The sequence below is a fragment of the Podarcis melisellensis genome, assembly GCF_964234715.1.
Source record: "Podarcis melisellensis genome assembly, chromosome: 3".
NCBI classification, from domain to species: domain Eukaryota; kingdom Metazoa; phylum Chordata; class Lepidosauria; order Squamata; family Lacertidae; genus Podarcis; species Podarcis melisellensis.
The window spans coordinates 116,893,587-116,912,874 of NC_138530.1; positions in this window are offsets into that span (position 1 = coordinate 116,893,587).

Here is a 19,288-nt window from a genome sequence, read left to right on the forward strand (position 1 = left end):
TTTAGGCCACAACTCTATTGATTACAGAAGGTGAGATTACAGAGCATAGGCTCTGTTTCGACTAGCTCCCTGCACCCTTGCAGGTAGCACTGATCCAGAGCTCTATCATAGGTCAGCCAAGGGTGAACACCTGGGAAGGCAAAAAGCCAGGAACAGACTATGGTCACCACCCAGATGCCCCACTGGACTCAAGCACGGGCACAACCCCCTCTCGGGGGTTGACCAAACCAGTTGAGTCCCTGGATTCTTTTAACGGAATACCCTTCACATAGGGATGGCAGTGTTGGAGATAAGCAGTGTCCAGTGCACAGCGGAATGATGAAAAGTACGTGCCAACATGCTCTATATTGCTTTATTTACACTTCAAAGCTGGTAAGTTACAGAAAAACATCTTCCCTCTGCCGGAGCAGAGAAAGGCATCCTCTCTCCTCTAAAGCACGGAGAGAATCCCAAACTGAAACTGCAAAGAACAGTGATAAAAACAGGAAACCAGTGTACGTCACATCCAGTCTCCTTTCCCGTGAGAAACCCAACAGTGCATTTACTGTGGAATGTAAACAACCTGTCTCGTGACAAGCACTTCGCTGCACAGAGAAGAAAGCAGAAACCAACATCCTCCCCCTTTCTGTGAACATCTCTGGGCAGCGTGTTCGTACAATATCAGTACAAACCCAACTTCTGCACATAGGTACAGTGTTGATCCCTTGATACAATCTTGGACAATACATCAGCAGGAATTTCATTACCTGGCATATAGGACACCGTTACGAGTCCCTTCTGAATACGTTCCCTAGCATGTTGCAACTTCAATTGCAAGTGCTTCGTGCTTTGCTTACAACCTTCAGAATTCAGCAAAGCCAAACATGCTTTGTTGTCCTGGTAAACCTGGATTGGACATTTGACAGGAATTTTCATGTCTTTGCACAATTGTAACAACCATTCACAATCCTTAAGTGAATAAGACAGTGCATTCAGTTCAGCTTCACAAGTACTTAAGCTAACTGTTGTTTGCTTCTTGCATGACCAATCAAATAGACCCTGATTGTACATGTAGCAAACTCCAGACGTACTTTTCCTGTCTGTAGTGTCACTTCCAAAACTTGCATCTGCAAATATCTCAAGACCACCAGACTTCTGATTGTTAAATCTCAGTCTGTAATGCATAGTGCCTTTCAAATACCGCGCTATGCGTTTCAGAGCTTTCCAATCCTTAACAGTAGGATTGTTGACTTGTCTGCTTAGCAAATTACAGCTAACAGCAATGTCTGGTCTTGAACATCTGGCAATGAAGTTTAGCTTGCCTAGCACACTTCTGTACAGTGTAGTGTCAGAAAATGCTTCTTCAGTGTCATTTACCTGATAACCTGTTATCATCGGTGTGTCCACAGGGTTAGCATCCATCAGGTTTAGTTTGCTTAACACATCAGCAATTTTCCGTGACTGGTGTACTAGAATGTTACCATCTTGATCTCTCTCTATTTCCAGAGATAGGTAGTTGTTTACCTCACCAAGATCTTTCATGTCAAAGTGCTCTTTCAGTTGAGCTAGGGCGTTATTGTACATTGTGACATCTTTCCAAAAGAATAAAAGATCATCAACATAAAACAAACAGTACAGTTTCTTTTGCCCCTCCTCTTTGACAAATACACATGGATCAGCTTTCCCTTGCTGAAAACCTAGAGAAAACAATACTTCAGTGAGTTTTGTGTGCCAACACCGTGCACTTTGTTTGAGACCATAAAGGGACTTTTTCAGAGCACAAACAAATCCCTGTTTTACCTGTACGCCATCAGGTGGAAGCATATAAAGTGATTCATTTAGAGATCCGTACAGAAAAGCTGTATTCACATCATGGTGACTAATGTGTAGATTCTCCTCTGCAGCTAGCTTTAGCATAAGCCTAATGCTCTCATACCTCACTGTGGGTGAGTAGGTCTCGTGATAGTCTTCACCTGGTACCTGTGCAAAACCTCTGGCTACCAATCTGGCTTTGTGTCTGACTATCTTGCCATTTTGATCAGTCTTTGCTTTGAAGACCCATTTGCTTCCAAGCAGTTTCATTCCTGGAACTACTGGAACTAGGTCCCATGTTTTGTTCCTTTCCAAGGAATCAAGCTCAGCCTTCATGGCATTTAACCATGGCTCAGCTTCCTTTGATTCCAAATCCTGGATTTCTTGGAAACTTGAAGGTTCAAATACCTTCTTGGAGCTTTTAACAGCTGTTACTGCTATCTTAGCAAACTCATCAGCAAATCTCTTTGGAGGTCTGCCTTTTGTGGCTCTCTGTGACCTACGAATTAGCCTTAAGTCTTCAACATTCTCCTCTTCCTTCTTAGGAGAAAAACGACCTATTGTGAACAATGGTTCCTCCAATTCTTGATCAGAGCTTTCAGAGGGTCGCATAGAGGCTTTCGCACTCTTGAAATCCTCTGAATCACCCGACTCAGTTTCAGACTCAGAATCAGAACCTTCATCAGTGGGTGTGGGTTGTTGTGGTTGCTTTTGACTATCCTCAGTCTCATCACTGTCATCAGGATAACATTGGAAAATTCCCACATTCTCCCCCCACTTGGCATTGTACTCAACACTTCTTGTGAGCTTAATTGCCTTAGAGTCAGTCATCATTATTCTGTAAGACCCTTTCTGATAACCTAGAAAGATACCATGCAAACCACGCTTGTCTAAATTGGAATTTTGTGGTGAGTGAACCCACATGTCAGAACCAAAAATTTTCATGTGTTTGATGTATGGCTTCTTGCCAAACATCTTCTCATAGGGGGTACAACCAATCGCTGAAGATAACCTGCGATTGTAACTGTAAGTGAAACATGAGAGAGCTTCGGCCCAATAACTCTCTGGAAGATTGGCATCATGCAGCAAGGTTTTTAACCCTTGAAGCAATGTCTGATTTGCCCGTTCCGCAAGTCCATTCTGCCATGGCGAGCGAGGACTAGACAAATCGTGTTGAATTCCTTTCTCAGTCAGAAAAGCTTCAAACTGCTGAGAAGTGAATTCTCCCCCGCGATCAGAGAAAAGAGTCTTTATCTTCTTACCATGCACATTTCCCAACCAAGCACAGAATTCCTTGAACCTAGGAAAAGCCTCTGATTTCTGCTTGAGATTGTACACATAAATATATCTGGAAAATGCATCGATGAGAACCATGAAGTACCTATTTCCACCCAAAGAGGGCGCTAGTGGTCCAACCAAATCAGCATGCATAACTTGGTATGGTTCTGTAGCTTGCCTACTAGACACCTTACCTTTCGCAGCCATTTTCACCTTGTTTGCTGCGCATGCCTTGCACTTCATGTGGTACCTGCAGGGTTTAATAGTCATACCTTCAACCAAGGCAGGCATTTTAGATACTGCCTCAAAATGCAAATGACCAAATTTTCGATGAAAATCATGAATACATTCTGCATGCAAACTTTTGTTAGAACCTGCAATGCAACAAGTGTCATCCTGCACAACATCACCATAATACAAAACAAACAAATGATCAACATATTCAGCATACAACACATAATCATTTTTCTTTGTGATGATGCACCTTTTGTTCTTAAAGGAAACGTCAATGTTCCGCTCATTCAGGTGTCCAACGCTGAGCAGATTATGTTTGGCATCCGGCACATAAAGCACATTCTGTATCGATAAGTCCAAACTGTGAAGAACAACAGTTCCGTAGCCTTTACTGGGGATTGTGTGGTCATCCGCTTGGTGAATTGCACCTTCCTGCGGTGTAAAAGACACGAACAGTCGCTTATCATTGCACATGTGATGCGTTGCAGCTGAATCAACAACGAAGAAAGATCTAGGTGTCTTCTGGACCTCTGCAACCTTTGGAGTGAAGCGTGAGACCATTGCCTTGTGCTGCGTTGTCCTGGACACTGGACCTTTGCCTTTGCCTCGGCCTTTTCCATGCGATGAGCTTTCGCTGCGCTGCTCTGTCTGGGCCTTGGGATTTCTGCATTCCCTCTTCATATGGCCTAGACGTCCACACGAGTAGCATTTCACTGCCTTCAAAGCTTTGGCGCCATCTGGTGGTTCCACTGCACTATGGGATGACGTCTGTGAAGACTCCCCCTTTCCCATGCAGCCAGCACCCCGGCGATCTGCTTCATTCTGAATCACGGCAGTATCACAGGCTACTGTGAGTTGAGCATTTGGCTGATCAGTGGTACCAAATTCCCCACTTGCCTCATCCAGCCTTCTGCAGTTAGCCATCATGACTCTGGCATTAGCCTCCTGCATCATCTCTGCTGCTTTAAATCAAGCTGCTTTATACTGGCTGCGTCTGCTGCTTCAAACCTCATTCCAAAGGCAAGTTCAAAGTTACTTTCACTTTCCCAGCCATCCAAGCCACTACGCTTGTGCCGTGGAAAACGGCTTTAAAAGTTCAAAGTCCAGCCTTAAAGCCATTAATTAGAAGCTGGCAGGCTGCCCGGAGCAGTAGCACATACCTCACATCAATCATTTTGACGCGCAGAGCAGATACCGTGCGATCCGTCCCTCTGCTTTCCGATCCTTTGCCGGCACTCCGTTTCTTTGCTCCTTTGTTCCTTTGCCAGGAGCCCGACTTCTGGAGTCCATTCTCAAAACACTGCGTTTTTCTTGGCCCGGAACCAAATGTTGGAGATAAGCAGTGTCCAGTGCACAGCGGAATGATGAAAAGTACGTGCCAACATGCTCTATATTGCTTTATTTACACTTCAAAGCTGGTAAGTTACAGAAAAACATCTTCCCTCTGCCGGAGCAGAGAAAGGCATCCTCTCTCCTCTAAAGCACGGAGAGAATCCCAAACTGAAACTGCAAAGAACAGTGATAAAAACAGGAAACCAGTGTACGTCACATCCAGTCTCCTTTCCCGTGAGAAACCCAACAGTGCATTTACTGTGGAATGTAAACAACCTGTCTCGTGACAAGCACTTCGCTGCACAGAGAAGAAAGCAGAAACCAACAGGCAGGACCACTCTCCTATCCCTATCACCTGAACCAGTGCCTATCCGCCACACGAGCACCGCGCTCACCATCAACCACTCACACCTGTAACCAACCCCTTAACCCCGCTGACATGGCAGTCAGCCACAAATCATTCCCAATTACAGACAGATGAACCCCACCAAGCCTGTAAAGGGACGCATCACGGAAGGTAATGCCCGGGTGACGGATCACCGTCCTGCTGATGGCCAGAGCCTTCTTGGCCACTGCGCTCTGCACGTGCCTCCTGGCCCTTTCGGTGGCAGCTGGGCATCACCTACCACGCCACACACATCGCTGCAACAGCTGCAACCAAAAATTTTGAGTCCAGGAAGAGCTGCCTTCAACTCTTCCAAGTCCTTCATGCGGGTCTGCAGGCTCAAGCCGGGAGCTTCCGGCAAATTGTTCTTGCCCAGCTGCACCACCATCACCGCAGGCGTGCCTTCTGCAGAGACCTTCACCCACACCATCAGGAGAAGCTCCTCCCAATGCATTCCTCATCTGGACACCCAGGAGACACACACGTGGTCAGGGAGTCTGAGCCTGCATCCAAATCCAGACTCTGCCACCCTCCTGCCGGACCAGTGGGCAATGCTGTGCCCAACTATCCAGACATGCAGGGTAGGTGGACTTAGGAATGAACAAAAAACATTAATAACTCCACCTCAGCGCCGCATCCGAACACAACTCTTGTATGCATCAGATTTCCAGCGGCCCAGATCTTTGATCCTGTCGACGGACAGACCCCAGTGTGCAGCAGTAGTAGTGCAAACTCACTGGCCAGCAGGCCACACGCTGCCAGCGCCTTGCGCATTACTGCAGCAAATCAATGCCTCTTTAGTAAGAACCCATCCTCATGAACCAGGAAGGGATCATCCCCAGGCGGGCAAAGTGACAAATATCTCTTGCCATCTTTCACTGGACAAGGGCCGGGCTTACCAGTGGCAGGCAGCCTCATCAAGGCGATTCTGCTCAACTGGTCCATTTTGGAATTTCAAATAGTGAGCACCAGCTCAGCATCAAAAGGCTTAACGTCCTGCAAAAGCAAGCCCCTGGGAGCTCTTCCCTGTGCTGACTCCAGCACCACTTTGCCCACACGCAGTGCACTGAAAAAGGCTATCGTAAGAGCTGCCGCAAAGAGTCTCGCCTCATAAGTAGACCATCAGACAAGTCTTGCTGCGCACCGAGAATAAAATGTCAAATGTGACTGGCCTCCTACCTGGCGATGCTGGTGGCTGCAACCTGGCCCAACCCTCGAGAGCCTTGCACACTACAAACTTTGCACAAGGGTCTCTAGAATAAAGGGATTTGCAGAAAAATGAAATAGCAGAAGACTGAATTCTGATAGACTTTACAGCACGACCCAGAAACCACAGGTGAGCCAGATACTGCAACACCGGATGTGTGGATGGTGACACTGAACTGTCAATCATCAAGTGCTGTGCTCTGAAAGCTAAAAAGTCCATCCAGGCCTTCTTATAGGACCTCAAAGTGGAAGGAGAAACAGAAGCTACTACTCCCTGAAGGACTAGCTGCTGCCTAGGTTCCAAAGCTGAACAGGGAAATATTCCGGAAGCTGCTGGGCATCTGGAGCCAGGGATCTGAAGTGCTCCATCTGAAAATGGGATAGGGCATCAGCAATATCATTAGTAGCGCCAGGAATAAATTGGGCAGAAAACACAATATTAAACTTGAGGCATTGCAGCACAAACGTGCGCAATAGGGCAGAGACTCGGCTGGAGCGTGACGACTGCCTTGCCAAAACGCTCACCACGGCCTGGTTATCAGACCAGAAACAGACCTGCCGGTCCTTGAACTCCATGGTCCAGATGTACACTGCTACTACAATGGGGGAAAACTCAAGAAACGTTAAATCACAGGTAATGGCTGTACCCTGCCAATGCTCAGGCTGAGTGTACCAACAGCCACAGAAGCAGAGCCCAAAACCCAAGGATCCAGCAGCGTCCGAATGGACCTGGAAATCAAAATGCAGATTCAAGGTATCCTGCCACAAGGATACGCCACTGAACTCCTTCAGGAATTCGAGCCATACCTCGAGGTCTGCCCTGACCTCGCTCGGCAAACACACCCAATGATAGGGTGACCGCAGGCCTGCAGAAAGTCTTGCTAAGCATGCGCAAAAAGGGTGACCAGGGGCAACCACCCTGCAAGCGAAATTCAAATGGCCCAACAGAGACTGTATCTGCCTCAAGGTAACCTTTTCCCATGGCAAAAACTCCATAATGATGTCACGCAGGGCCACTGATTTTCCTTCAGGCAAAGAGGAAGTTTGTGCCACAGTATCCAACTGGATTCCAAGGTAAGACAACCTCATGACTGGGCCTTCAGTTTTATCTGCCACCAAGGGAACACCTAACTCCTTGGTTAGGTCATTAAATGCATGCAGCAATAGCAAGCATTCTTCGGAATTGGCTGCAGAACGTAGTAAAAAGTCATCAAAGTAATGGGTCACACCCCTCAAACCTGTCTTGGTACGCAAGGCCCAGTCCAAAAATGTACTAAAGGCTTCAAAAGCTGCACAAGATATAGAGCAGCCCATTGCCATGGCCTTCTCCACATAATACACTCCATCCAGTTGGAAGCCAAGCAACTTAAAATCAAGTGGATGGACAGGAAGTAAGAGGAACGCAGATTCCACATCACACTTCACCAAAAGAGCACCCATCCCAAAGCTCCTGATCAGCCTGATCGCTTGGTCAAAGGCGGCATACTTGACAGAACACAACTCAGGAGGGATAGCATCATTTACTGATGTACCCCGTGGCCAGAATGAACACAACATCAAGGGACCTACCAATCGGGTGTTGTGGCTAACCAATTCAACCCACCCACAACACAGGAGGTCAGTCTCCAGGTCTCACCGCAACATGTGCCACAATTACCCAGAATTATTACCAGGTCAAAGAGACTCTGAATGCTCCACTCCCAGCAAAGTTAATTTCTGTTTCTTACTCCTTTTTCTCCACTCCCTTTTAAATAAGTGTGAGTTGTTGCTGTTTTACCTAGTCTATACAGCTGCCCCCTGCTTTCAGGTAACATGTGGCTGGTGGGCTGGAGACACCACACCCCTTGGGGGGGCTCACACTCCTCACTACACTTTCAATGAATTGCTGGGCTTGCATGGGGCTGCAAGTACAGGCCTCAGGCTCCGTCACACATCCTGGCAGAGGAACAGAAGGCAGCAGCTCTTCCCTCCCAAGTCTTCCCTGGATGGTTCCTTTTTACTTATACTTCAAGACATCCAGGAATCAGAGAATTAAGGTGATGACATCCATGACACAATACAGCAAATTGGTGACTGGCTGTCACTGAGAACAAACAAAGCTTCTTTAGTGTAAAGCCAAGTTTCCTCTTGATGTCCTAGCCAATAAGGAAGGAAAAGCAAATACCGTATTTTTCCGAGTATATGATGACCCCTATTTGGGGGGACTCCAAATTAAGAAAGCACCCCTCAGCACTACCTGTGTATAAGACAAGCCCCAATTTTAAAACTAAATTTTTGGTTAAAAAAACCCTAGTCTTATGCACTGAAAAATACGGTGAACCCCATTTGTAAATCCATTGGAAATATTCTACAATTTTTTACATTTCTGTCCCCACCCCTCTCTCCAGGTACTACAGGATGGTAAAAACGAGTGCCCCCCTCAACTAAAACATGCTTCCGGTTATGGATGCACTTTGATTCTAAGTGAAATTAGTAGTTGTGCATGCTAAATTAAAGATGGAAGTTGAATAAGAATCCCTCTATTAATTAAAGCACATAATACCCCTTTATATGGATTCCCATAAAAGCCAATATAAATACTGCAAGGATTGAGCCAAATAATCAATATCTGAAAAGGGTCACCTCTCAGCTAAATTTCCTCCTTCCCTCTCTCTCTCTCTCTCTCTCTTTAAGCTTTATTATCATTTTATATATTACTGTGATTTCTCATTTATGGTGGAAATGAATGTCAGAAAGCAGACTCTTTACTTTATTTGTACCCAAGCCTATGCCAATCAATACAGGCAGTATTCCCATTTCCCAGTGCCCTGTCAATGCACTTCAACCCTAGCTTGTTGAGAGGCCTTCTTAATTGACTCCACTGAAGCAAATCCAATTTCCTTGTACACATATGCTAAGACAGCTAAATTTAAAACTATTTCTGCTCCATTCTGTGGTGCCTACTCTGACACACATGACAGAATGAGATCACCTGAATGTGCTTTACATCTCATATTTTAAGAGCCTTTAATTGGAATGATTTTTCTGCCATTGTTTCTGAATGGTATTAAAGTGATATCCTAGAGGTAAAAAACAAATATGTTATTAGACCCACATCATCCACTTTCTTGGAAAAACACCACCTTTCCTTTTACTGCCAGATCTGATTTATGTTCAAGATATAAGTGTCAATAACTTGTTTTTGATGGGCAAAATACTGCCAGGAAAAAAAGGATAGGCTATAAAGTCAGGTATGAAGCATAATTCAGATGGGCTTCACAACACTTGTCCCCTCATATGATGACACACATCCCCTTTCCATTTCCAATTTCATTGGAACAAGGCGAAAAAATGGTTTCCAATCTATCCCGCCTCATAAAAATAGACCTGTGTTTAATTCTTCAAGACCTGAAATTATCTTTTAGATATTGTCAGCCAGTCACCCAAGGCAAACATCCATGGACAAAGTAATAAAGAAAACTTGTAGGTATAGCAATTGCTAAAACACGGCTATACTTTCCATTTTAATGGCAGCACTCAAGGTATTAAGGAGAAACTAAATGTACTGATAATAACAAGATAGGCTGGTGTGAGGGTATGTGTGTTTGTTCAGTTCGGTTCCTATATTAGTGCAATTTATTGTAACTATTGCCAGTTTTGCAAAATGAAATAGTTGATGGTTTTCTGTTTATATCCTGTAGAGGAATCAACTTATAGACAAACAAACGTCGTTGCATTCTTTGGGGTCACAAAAAATAAATAAATCAAAAGGACAGCTCTCTCTCTAAAATTATTTGCATGTAGCTGGAACAGGTACAAATAACATTTTCCTAACGTATCTTAGTTTTGCTATCTATTTCGCAGTCATTAATATAAGCTTGACTTAAAGGTAGAAATGATTTAGGGATCATTCGTAGTTTACAATGCAAGTTTAGTGGGGCAACTGTTCATTCCTGCTCTTTCACGTGCAGGTCTCCAATCACTTACCAACATGATTTATGTCAACTATCCAACAATGGATCTTAATCTCCTTGCTGTTTAAATACCAGGTGCTGCAAACAAACAGAGTCAGGCTATCCAACCCATGCCCAGCTTTTGATCTCCACCTGAGCCTTTGGTATGCTGCTTTCTGCAACTAGCCTCCTTTCCCCCCCCCCACCCATACAGGAGATACGGGGAATGGTGCCCCAAACCAAGCAGTTCTGCATGCAGTGATTTTACCCCACAGTCACCCCTCTATTAACTTGTTCTTATCTCCCTTATTTCATGCTTTGTTTGATCTTCAATGATACTCGTGTTAGGTATGTATATCCTGTACAATCTTCTTCCTTCATTCTTTGACATTTCTAGTCCCTTTCTATCTTGCCTCTAAGAGAAATGGCTAATAAATGTGTAATATTTGAATGACTTGAGTTCTAAAATATTGTTCTCAAATGCCTCTAACACATCCAACTGTTTTTGACATTATCTATATTCTATCTATCTATTTATAATTTATTATACAGTTAAAAACCAGCTTACTCTATTTAATATAACAAATACTGCAAGTTATCCTGTGTTGCAGGGGATTAAACTAGATGACACTAGGGTTCCCTTCCAATTCTGCGATTCTATGATTCTACTAATATGAATAAAATAAAGTACAGTAAAATAAATGGTAAGAAAGCAAAATTGAAGATTTAGTAATTTAAAAGACCTCTTTTCCCTCCTTGCATCATTTATTTTGTTATCACCAGGTTGGGCATTGCTTTTGCTTATGGGTAAAGTCAGAGGCAAAGTAAGTGTTGAGCAGTTCCGCCCTCTCTCTGTCGCACAATAGCACTTCTCCATCTTTTCCATGCAGAGGACCTACTACTTGCTTGTTCTTCCTCTTGCTTCAGACATAGCCAAAGAAACCTTTTTAATTATTCCTAACCTCTCTTGCAAGCCTGAGCTCATTCTGAGCTTTGGCCTGCCTGACCTTCTCCTGCAATAGCTGGCTGTGCTTGTATACTCCTTCATGATTTCCACTTTCTTCCCATTCTTATACATGCTCTTCTTAAATCTCAGCCCATCTGCTAGCTCTTTATTGCAGCTACGCTGGTTTCTTTAGATGGCCTCCCACTTTTCTTTCACGCTGGAATTATTAGCGGTTGTTCCTTCAATATTTCACCTTTCAGAAACTCCCATCCATCTTGGACTCCCTTCTCTCCGAGAACCAAAGAATTTCACCCAGTAGTTTCTTAAGCTTTTGAAATCAGCCTTATTAAAGTCCAAAGTGCATGTCCAGCTACACTCATCTTTCCCTTGCCTCTGTAGAATGAAACCAAGAGGGCACGATCACTTCCTCCCAAGGTTCCCAATATTTCCACTTCATTGATCAATTCAGTGAGTCAGCTGAGGAATTTGTTGGACCTTACATTATTGGCAGAGTTTGAGTTCCAACAGATATCAGGGTAGTTCCCATGACTACTATATCTCTCTTTTTTTAATGTTTCGATATCTCATGGTAAAACACTGTCAGTAGTCTGAATTTGACTGTCACCCTGCTCTCTGTCTTCTGTTTTGCTCAATGAGGAAGATCCAGCCAGGATAACAATTCAATTTAACCTCTGACTTGCTAGTCCTGCAATTAGTGAGCCAGAACATGGGGAGAACTGAAAGAGCTGACATCCTCTCACAGAACTAGAGCCACCTCTCTCTGCCAATCTATGTTAAGCCCCAAATTGTCTGTGACTTGCATGTAACTTTGCCCAGGCTTTCCCCTTCCTTTTTAATGAGAAGCAATGTGCAGGGGGAGGGGGCTGCAATCTGGTGCAGTATAGACAGGGGAATGGCTGGGGAGAAGGTGGTGATCCCTTTCCTCTATACCCATTTTTGTGTTCAGAATCTATTCTGTCTATTCTGCCGCCATCGACCGGGAGAAAAACAGTTGCAAAGGCACAAAATGTCCTGTGTACACTCAGAGGCAATGGCCCGAAGGGACTGCTCTTGAAATTTCTCATCCACGTTAAACACAGGCTGTTATTTACTTAATTAATTAATTAATTAATTTTTATGTGATTCCCACCCCCTGCCAATCTTCAGTCATAAAACCAAAAATGTAATGGAAACCATGAGAAAGAAGTTTCAAATATGGGGTGCTAAAATAAAAGATGTCCAGCCTATGGTCACCACTCACCTTGAGATGGCAGGAGGGAGACACACAGAGCTTTCAAAAAAGCATCTGGCACATGGGAAAACACACTGGCTGTTTCCATTCTCTTGACATTTTGGGGGGTTAATTAGATCATTTTAATCAACAACAAAAAATAACTGAAGATCTCTTATAACAACATAAGGCACACGAAGCATCTATCATATGGAATTTAATAAATACATAATATAAATTATATCAAAGATTTACAGCTGCAGCACATTTCTTTAGACCTGCGAGATGTGCATACATGGGAATCGCACATCGTCTAAAGAATGACAGTGTGACAGATGATTCCCATTTCAACAGTGCAAGCATTTCATAAAATGTCTCGTGGTTCTATGGTGCCTGTGGAATGTATTTAAGTTGCTTTAAAATTTCTTCCTTGGTTCTAAATTTAAAACTAGGCTTTTGGGGCACAGGCTGTACTTTCTCTGGGGGTGTAATTGCCATGTACATATTAATATATGCAAATAAAATCAAGTTTCAACAGCCACTATTCCTCCAAAGGTTACTTTCTCTAATTAGACTCAAGCAATTAGCTGAGAAAAGTTTTACTCACTCTTTCCCTTTTTCTTCCAAAAGTCCCTGCTTTAACAAAGAAATTACATTTGAGCTATTTTCTTTTTTAAAAAATTAAATATGATATGAAATAATTATAACTTTTATTTTATCTTACCCATTAATTTCCTCCTTTAACTCACATCATTTCAGGTGATGCCACTTTGAGATGCCTAATATGTGCATGAGCACAGTCACCATGTTAAAACAAATTGAACTGTTCTCCATCATTTTGACACCTTAAATCCCATGTTACTGACTGATGCGACTAGGGGATGAGCAGTAACTAAGTCTTCAGGCTTCATCTTAAAAAAAAAAATAGAAAAGAAACTGGTTTGATGTAGAAATTGTTTGACCTGTAGAGTGTGCTTAAATATAGGTGGAGATTGCACATTCTTACTCTACTAATGAGATCCTTTAAAGAGAAGAACTAGATTTGACTTTGCCAGAATGTCTGCTTTCTTTTGTCAAATGATAAAATTCAACAATGCCCCAATGAAAAGAAACTGTGAAAATAAAAATAAAATAAAAGCAGTTATATGTCAGTGGTAAAATGATAACCTTTATTTGCAAGCATGTTTTTATAGAAAATCATTCAAACCTGATTGGATTTGGCAGGTCTAGTTTACTGATAGGGCACCCACTGTGTATGGGAAGTCCCAGACTCATTCCCTGGCATCTACAGGGCAGGATCTCAGATTGTGGGGTTACAAGCGAATTCTGTCTGAGACATGGAAAGCTACTATCTCTGAAGATTTGAATATTCCATGGCTATTATTCTGATCCATCTTATACATTTCGGAACTATTGATTAGCCACTGTTGATTAGAGACTTGCATACCAGATGCCTGATCTGGCAGAATTTGTTTATTGAGTGTATGTACCTAATGATTGAGTGGGATGTGGGTGGTGCTGTGGTCTAAACCACAGAGCCTAGGGCTTGCCGATCAGAAGGTTGGCGGTTTGAATTCCTGCAACAGGGTGAGCTCCCGTTGTTCGGTCCCAGCTCCTGTCCACCTAGCAGTTTGAAAGCACATCAAAATGCAAGTAGATAAATAGGTACCGCTCTGGCAGGAAGGTAAACAGTATTTCCATGCACTGCTCTGGTTCGCCAGAAGCAGCTTAGTCATGCTGGCTGCATGACCCGGAAGCTGTCTGCAGACAAACGCCAGCTCCCTTGGACTATAGAGCAAGATGAGCACGCAACCCCAGAGTCGTCTGTGACTGGACCTAACGGTCAGGGGTACCTTTACCTTTACCTTTTACCTAATGATTGACTGTTCAGACAGACTGGGGATTCTGTTTTTCATGTCCATTCTGCAACAACCAAGTCCCTGAGCCTACAGAGATGGTCAGTGGGCCTGTGAGAACATCACAGCTTTCAGTGAATACATTACCATTTTGAAGGAGATCTTTGCCCTGCCACAGAACTGCCAATTGCATCTCTGTTGCTGCTTGAAGTGCCAGAAAATCCAGGAAAGGAACTTAAAGGAAACTTCTGCCACCTCAGTCATAAGAGTAAGGCTCATTGAAAGGAATTCATTTCACCCTCCCTCCTTTTCTGTCCCCAGAACTTCTGCACCACCTTTCTGGACTGAAGAAACCATCTTGCAGTGGATCTGCTCCTTCCTGTAAGATGAAGCTGGAAAGCATTTAAGGCAGATAAGGTGATGATAGTGAGGAGCTCAATGAACATGATTGCTAGACAACTATCTGTTCAAGGTGTGACTGCACAATCCTGTAAGAATCAGGTTCCTAGGTACAGGTGCCCCTGAACTTGAATTGCTCCCCAAATCCAAGGTAATAGTGTGGCCTGGAATGTCTTTTAGTACTATTGGCTAATAAGGCATCTATTTCTGCTACAGAAAAACAGAAACCTGACATTCATGCTATGATGATTTCCAAGCTTCCAATGTGCTCTACATGAGGTTGCCTTTGAAAATTGTTCAGAAGCTCCTGCTACTGCAAAATGCCATTGCTTTCCTATTGACAGATTTGAGTTGGCACACTCGTATGCCACCTATTTGCAAACATCTGTGCAGCTTGCCAGTTGATTTCTAGGTCCAATTCAAAGTTTTGGTCTTGATCTTTAAAGCCTGGTCATGGGTGGGGAATCTGTGGCACTCCACATGTTGGACTATTCCTCCTATGAGCCTCAAACAGCATGGCCCGTGTTGACTGGAACGATGGCAGTTCTTATCTAGCAACATCTGCAGCCACAGCTTTGCATCTCCTGCTCTATGTAGTTCTGCATAGTGTATTAAAAATAATAAAATAAAATAAAATGTGAGTGTTGATAAATATGTCTTCCATGAATTTGTCCAGTTCCTATTTAAAATACCTAATCCAGTGATCATTGTCATGTTGCACCAAATTCTATAATTGTGTGTTGTGTAAAGAAGTATTTTCATTTTAAGAACATCTCAGTCAACTTCCAGTCAGTTCAATGGGGGGGGATGAGCTTTAGTTGTTGTATCATTTTACTGTTGATAGCCACTCTGAGCCCGGCTTCGGCTGGGGAGGGCAGGATATAAATTATTATTATTATTATTATTATTATTATTATTATTAATGTTGTGAGGGTTAGTGAAAAAAATCTCTCCCCTCCCTCTCGTTAAATATTTAATAATTTTATTTAATTAAATTTATATAATGAAATCATCTCCTTCCTTAGTAAACTTTAGCCCCCCTCCCTCCAAGAATCAAATGTTTAGCTTTTCCTTGTAGGCTGAGAAGGGGCTCCAAGTCCTTGATCATTTCTCCACTTTTCCCAGGTTTGCAATAATTTTGTATGAGATTGGCAACCAGAACCATCTACAGCATTACAAATGTTCTTGATTTGCACAAGTGATATTTTCCCTTTCAGTGTACTGGTGATCCCTTGCCCCAAACACCTAGTGATTGCTCCCAACAGCTTCATATAAATATTGAATAGCACTCGGGAGAGGATATTACCCTTCAGAGCCCCATAGCAAAAGTGCCAGGAGGCCAAGGAACACCCACTGGGTGCTACTCTTAAACATGGTACTTTCCAATGCCCATCCCACAGGAGGATACCATGGTCAATGGTATCAAAAGCCACTGAGAGAGTCAACAGAAGTAACAGGGTTACACTGTCTCTGTCCTCACCAGAAAGATCATCCATCAGGGTGACCAAGACTGATTCAGTTTCAAAGCCGGTCTGTAGTGGATCATCTGTCTCATCGAGGAACACCTGCAGTTGCTTCACAACTACACCATATAATGTGTGCACTGGCCCTAGAAATCACAATGAGACATAAGAGAAGAAACTGTCTTACCTGAGGCACAAACCGCAAGGGATTATATATCGGTACACGTCTCTTGAATAGTACTGAGAAAATTACAGGGAGCCAGTACAGTCACAGAGGCACTCGTGTGATGGGTTTGTGAAACCCAACAATTAATACTAAAAACAATACTTAGCATTTCAGTGGGTTTTTAAAAATTTTTTATTTACTATTCAGAACCACAGTTTTGGAATAGCCCTCAAAGGCAGTTGAGACCACAGCACATTGCAATTTAGTCTTGTTCTCTCAAGTTTACAAAAGTATGAATCATGATTGTCAGACCCAAATTCAGGGTCACAGTCTTTACACTAGATGGTGCTGAAAAGCCTTCCTTACCATTGCTCCTATCAGCAATTCCATGCACATTAATAGCTACTGAAACTAATATCACAAGCCTGTGAGTCTAAAGTCGGCTGAAACACTTGCCTTGAATTTGCTCAGGTTATGCATGGTCTTCAAACTATCTTGACTTCAGTCAGCACATCCATTTCCTCCTGTACCCCAACCACTGAGTAAGCGCTGACCGTCAAAGAAAAGTCACATGTGCCTCATGAACAGGGGATCTCTGTTTGGTCAGAGACCTAATAGAAGCAATAGGGTACAAGTTGACGATGTCTAGAAAGAATGTATGCCAAAGCCACAAGCCCATCTTCAGTGTCAGACCTTTTGCAGGTCTCTCTTGAGTTAGAGCATAGACCCATGACCAGTGCAGCTTGCATTTTTCTTTAAAGCTCAGTGCTATGGCAATTGCAATAACTTTTTTTTAAAAAAAAAATAATCTCTCTGAACTTCCAGCTAGGATTTCTGGTAAATACAGTTACCGGTAGTTCTACCTGAATCATTTTTTACTGGGGTATTTAAGTCATTGCTGTAAAATGTTTTGTCCTCTTGTCTTCATTAGTTCTACCATCTAAGCTGTAAGCTACCTTCCAGCCAGGAAGTACAGCAGTTGGACATAAGTTCATGAGTGAAAGAGTTTCAGAAGATCAGGCCAATGGATCATCACTGGGGTGGGGCTGATCAGTTTTATCTATCTATCTATTTGGGCTGGGCCCAGAGGCAACCCATGAAACACGGTCCAGGACTAGTCCAGAATCCAAAGGTTCCGCTGGGAGTCAGTCCGACAGGGCCAAGGTAAGACACGAGGCAGGAAACCAGGCAAGGACAGGTACAGGATCTAGCATACAGCAATGTTGCTCCCACAACCTAGGGCGGGGTCTGACAGCCTTTTATCTTTGTCAGGGTATCAGCCGGTCCTGATCCTCCGGCGACTCACCTCCCTGTTTCGCCCGAAGGCGAGCACTCCTCCTGTGAGTACTCAGGTCTCTCCTTCTCTCAGACCTTAGCCTCTGCAGATCGGGAGACGTCGGTGGGTTACTAGACCAAGGGGCTGTCTCAGCCTCCTTACAGTGGAGCAGCTGTAAGTGATGGCCCAGCAGAGGGTAATGAGGTAATCCCCGCATCTGGAGCCAGGGCAGGCTCAGGCTCCTGACTTGGCCCAGCTGGTTTCATTGCAGGGGAACCTGTGCAGACTGAGACTCTTCAGGATCAGGCCCCAGACTTGGTTCAGATGCCGCCTGAGGCAAAGGATCCAGTGCAGACTGAGTCTCCTCTGGTTACGAGCCCGAGCCCAAGTCCCAGGCCTTCACACTACCTACCTACCTACCTACCTACCTACCTACTGCATTTCTATCCCACCTTTTCCCCAAGGAGCTCAGAGTGACATACTGGGAAATGATCTATAATGTGAGCTTTAACCTTGTCATACCATATGTAAGCATGCCAGCCAAACCTATTGTCAAACCCTTCCAAATCCAAAATATCAGTATTCTCAAGAAGTAGCCAATCCTTCAACCAGCAAAAAGCTGCTGCTTCATAATAAAGTCTTAAGTCTGGCAGGGCAAACCCCCCTCTTTCTTTTGCATCAGTTAATATCTTAAATTTTATTCTGGGCTTTTTGCCCTGCCAGACAAATCTAGATATATCTTTCTGCCACTTCTTGAAACAGTCTAGTTTGTCCACAATCTGTAATGTCTGAAACAAAAATAACATTCTTGGCAAGACATTCATTTTGATCACCGCAATTCGACCTAACAAGGAAAGCTTCAATTTCGACCATATTTCTAGATCTTTCTTTACCTCCATCCAACATTTGTCATAATTGTCCTTAAATAAATTCACATTTTTAGATGTCATGTTAATCCCCAAATATTTCACTTTCTTAGCCACCATCAGCCCAGTTTCACTTTGGAACTTCTCCCTTTCACCATTTGTTAAATTTTTTCCCAAGACTTTAGTTTTTTGTTTATTCAGTTTAAATCCTGCAACTTGGCCAAAGAATTGAATTAGTTCCAAAACTCTTTTAGTGCTAGTGTCTGGCTCTTGTAAAGTCAATACTAGGTCATCCGCAAATGCCTTTAATTTATACTGTCTGGCTCCGACCCGAATTCCTTTTACCAACTGGTCCCCCCGATCATATTTAATAAAACCTCCAGGACTGATATAAAGAGTAATGGGGATATTGGGCACCCCTGCCGTGTCCCTTTTTCTATCGGAAGTTCATCAGTCACCACATTGTTTACAATTAACTTTGCCTTTTGTTCCGAATATATTGCACCTATACCATTTTCAAACCTTTGACCTACCCCCATCCCATGGAGATTCTTCTTCATAAAGTTCCAAGAAATATTATCAAAGGCTTTCTCCGCGTCCACAAATATTAAAACTGCCTTCGTATTAATATTCACTGTCAACATTTCCATAATATCAATTATGTTCCTTACATTGTTCGACAAGTATCTTCCCGGGGGAAAGCCTGCCTGGTCTTTATGAATCTCCTCCACCAGCACTTTCATAAGTCTTTTTGCTAAAATGTCAGCAAATATTTTGTAATCCACATTAAGTAATGATATAGGGCGGTAGTTCTTAAGCTGATTTTTTCCAGTTTCAGACTTTGGTATAAGTCTAATGAAAGCTTCTTTCCACGATTCAGGAGCCTTCTTCCCCTCTAATATTTCATTGCAGACCTCCTTCAACGGC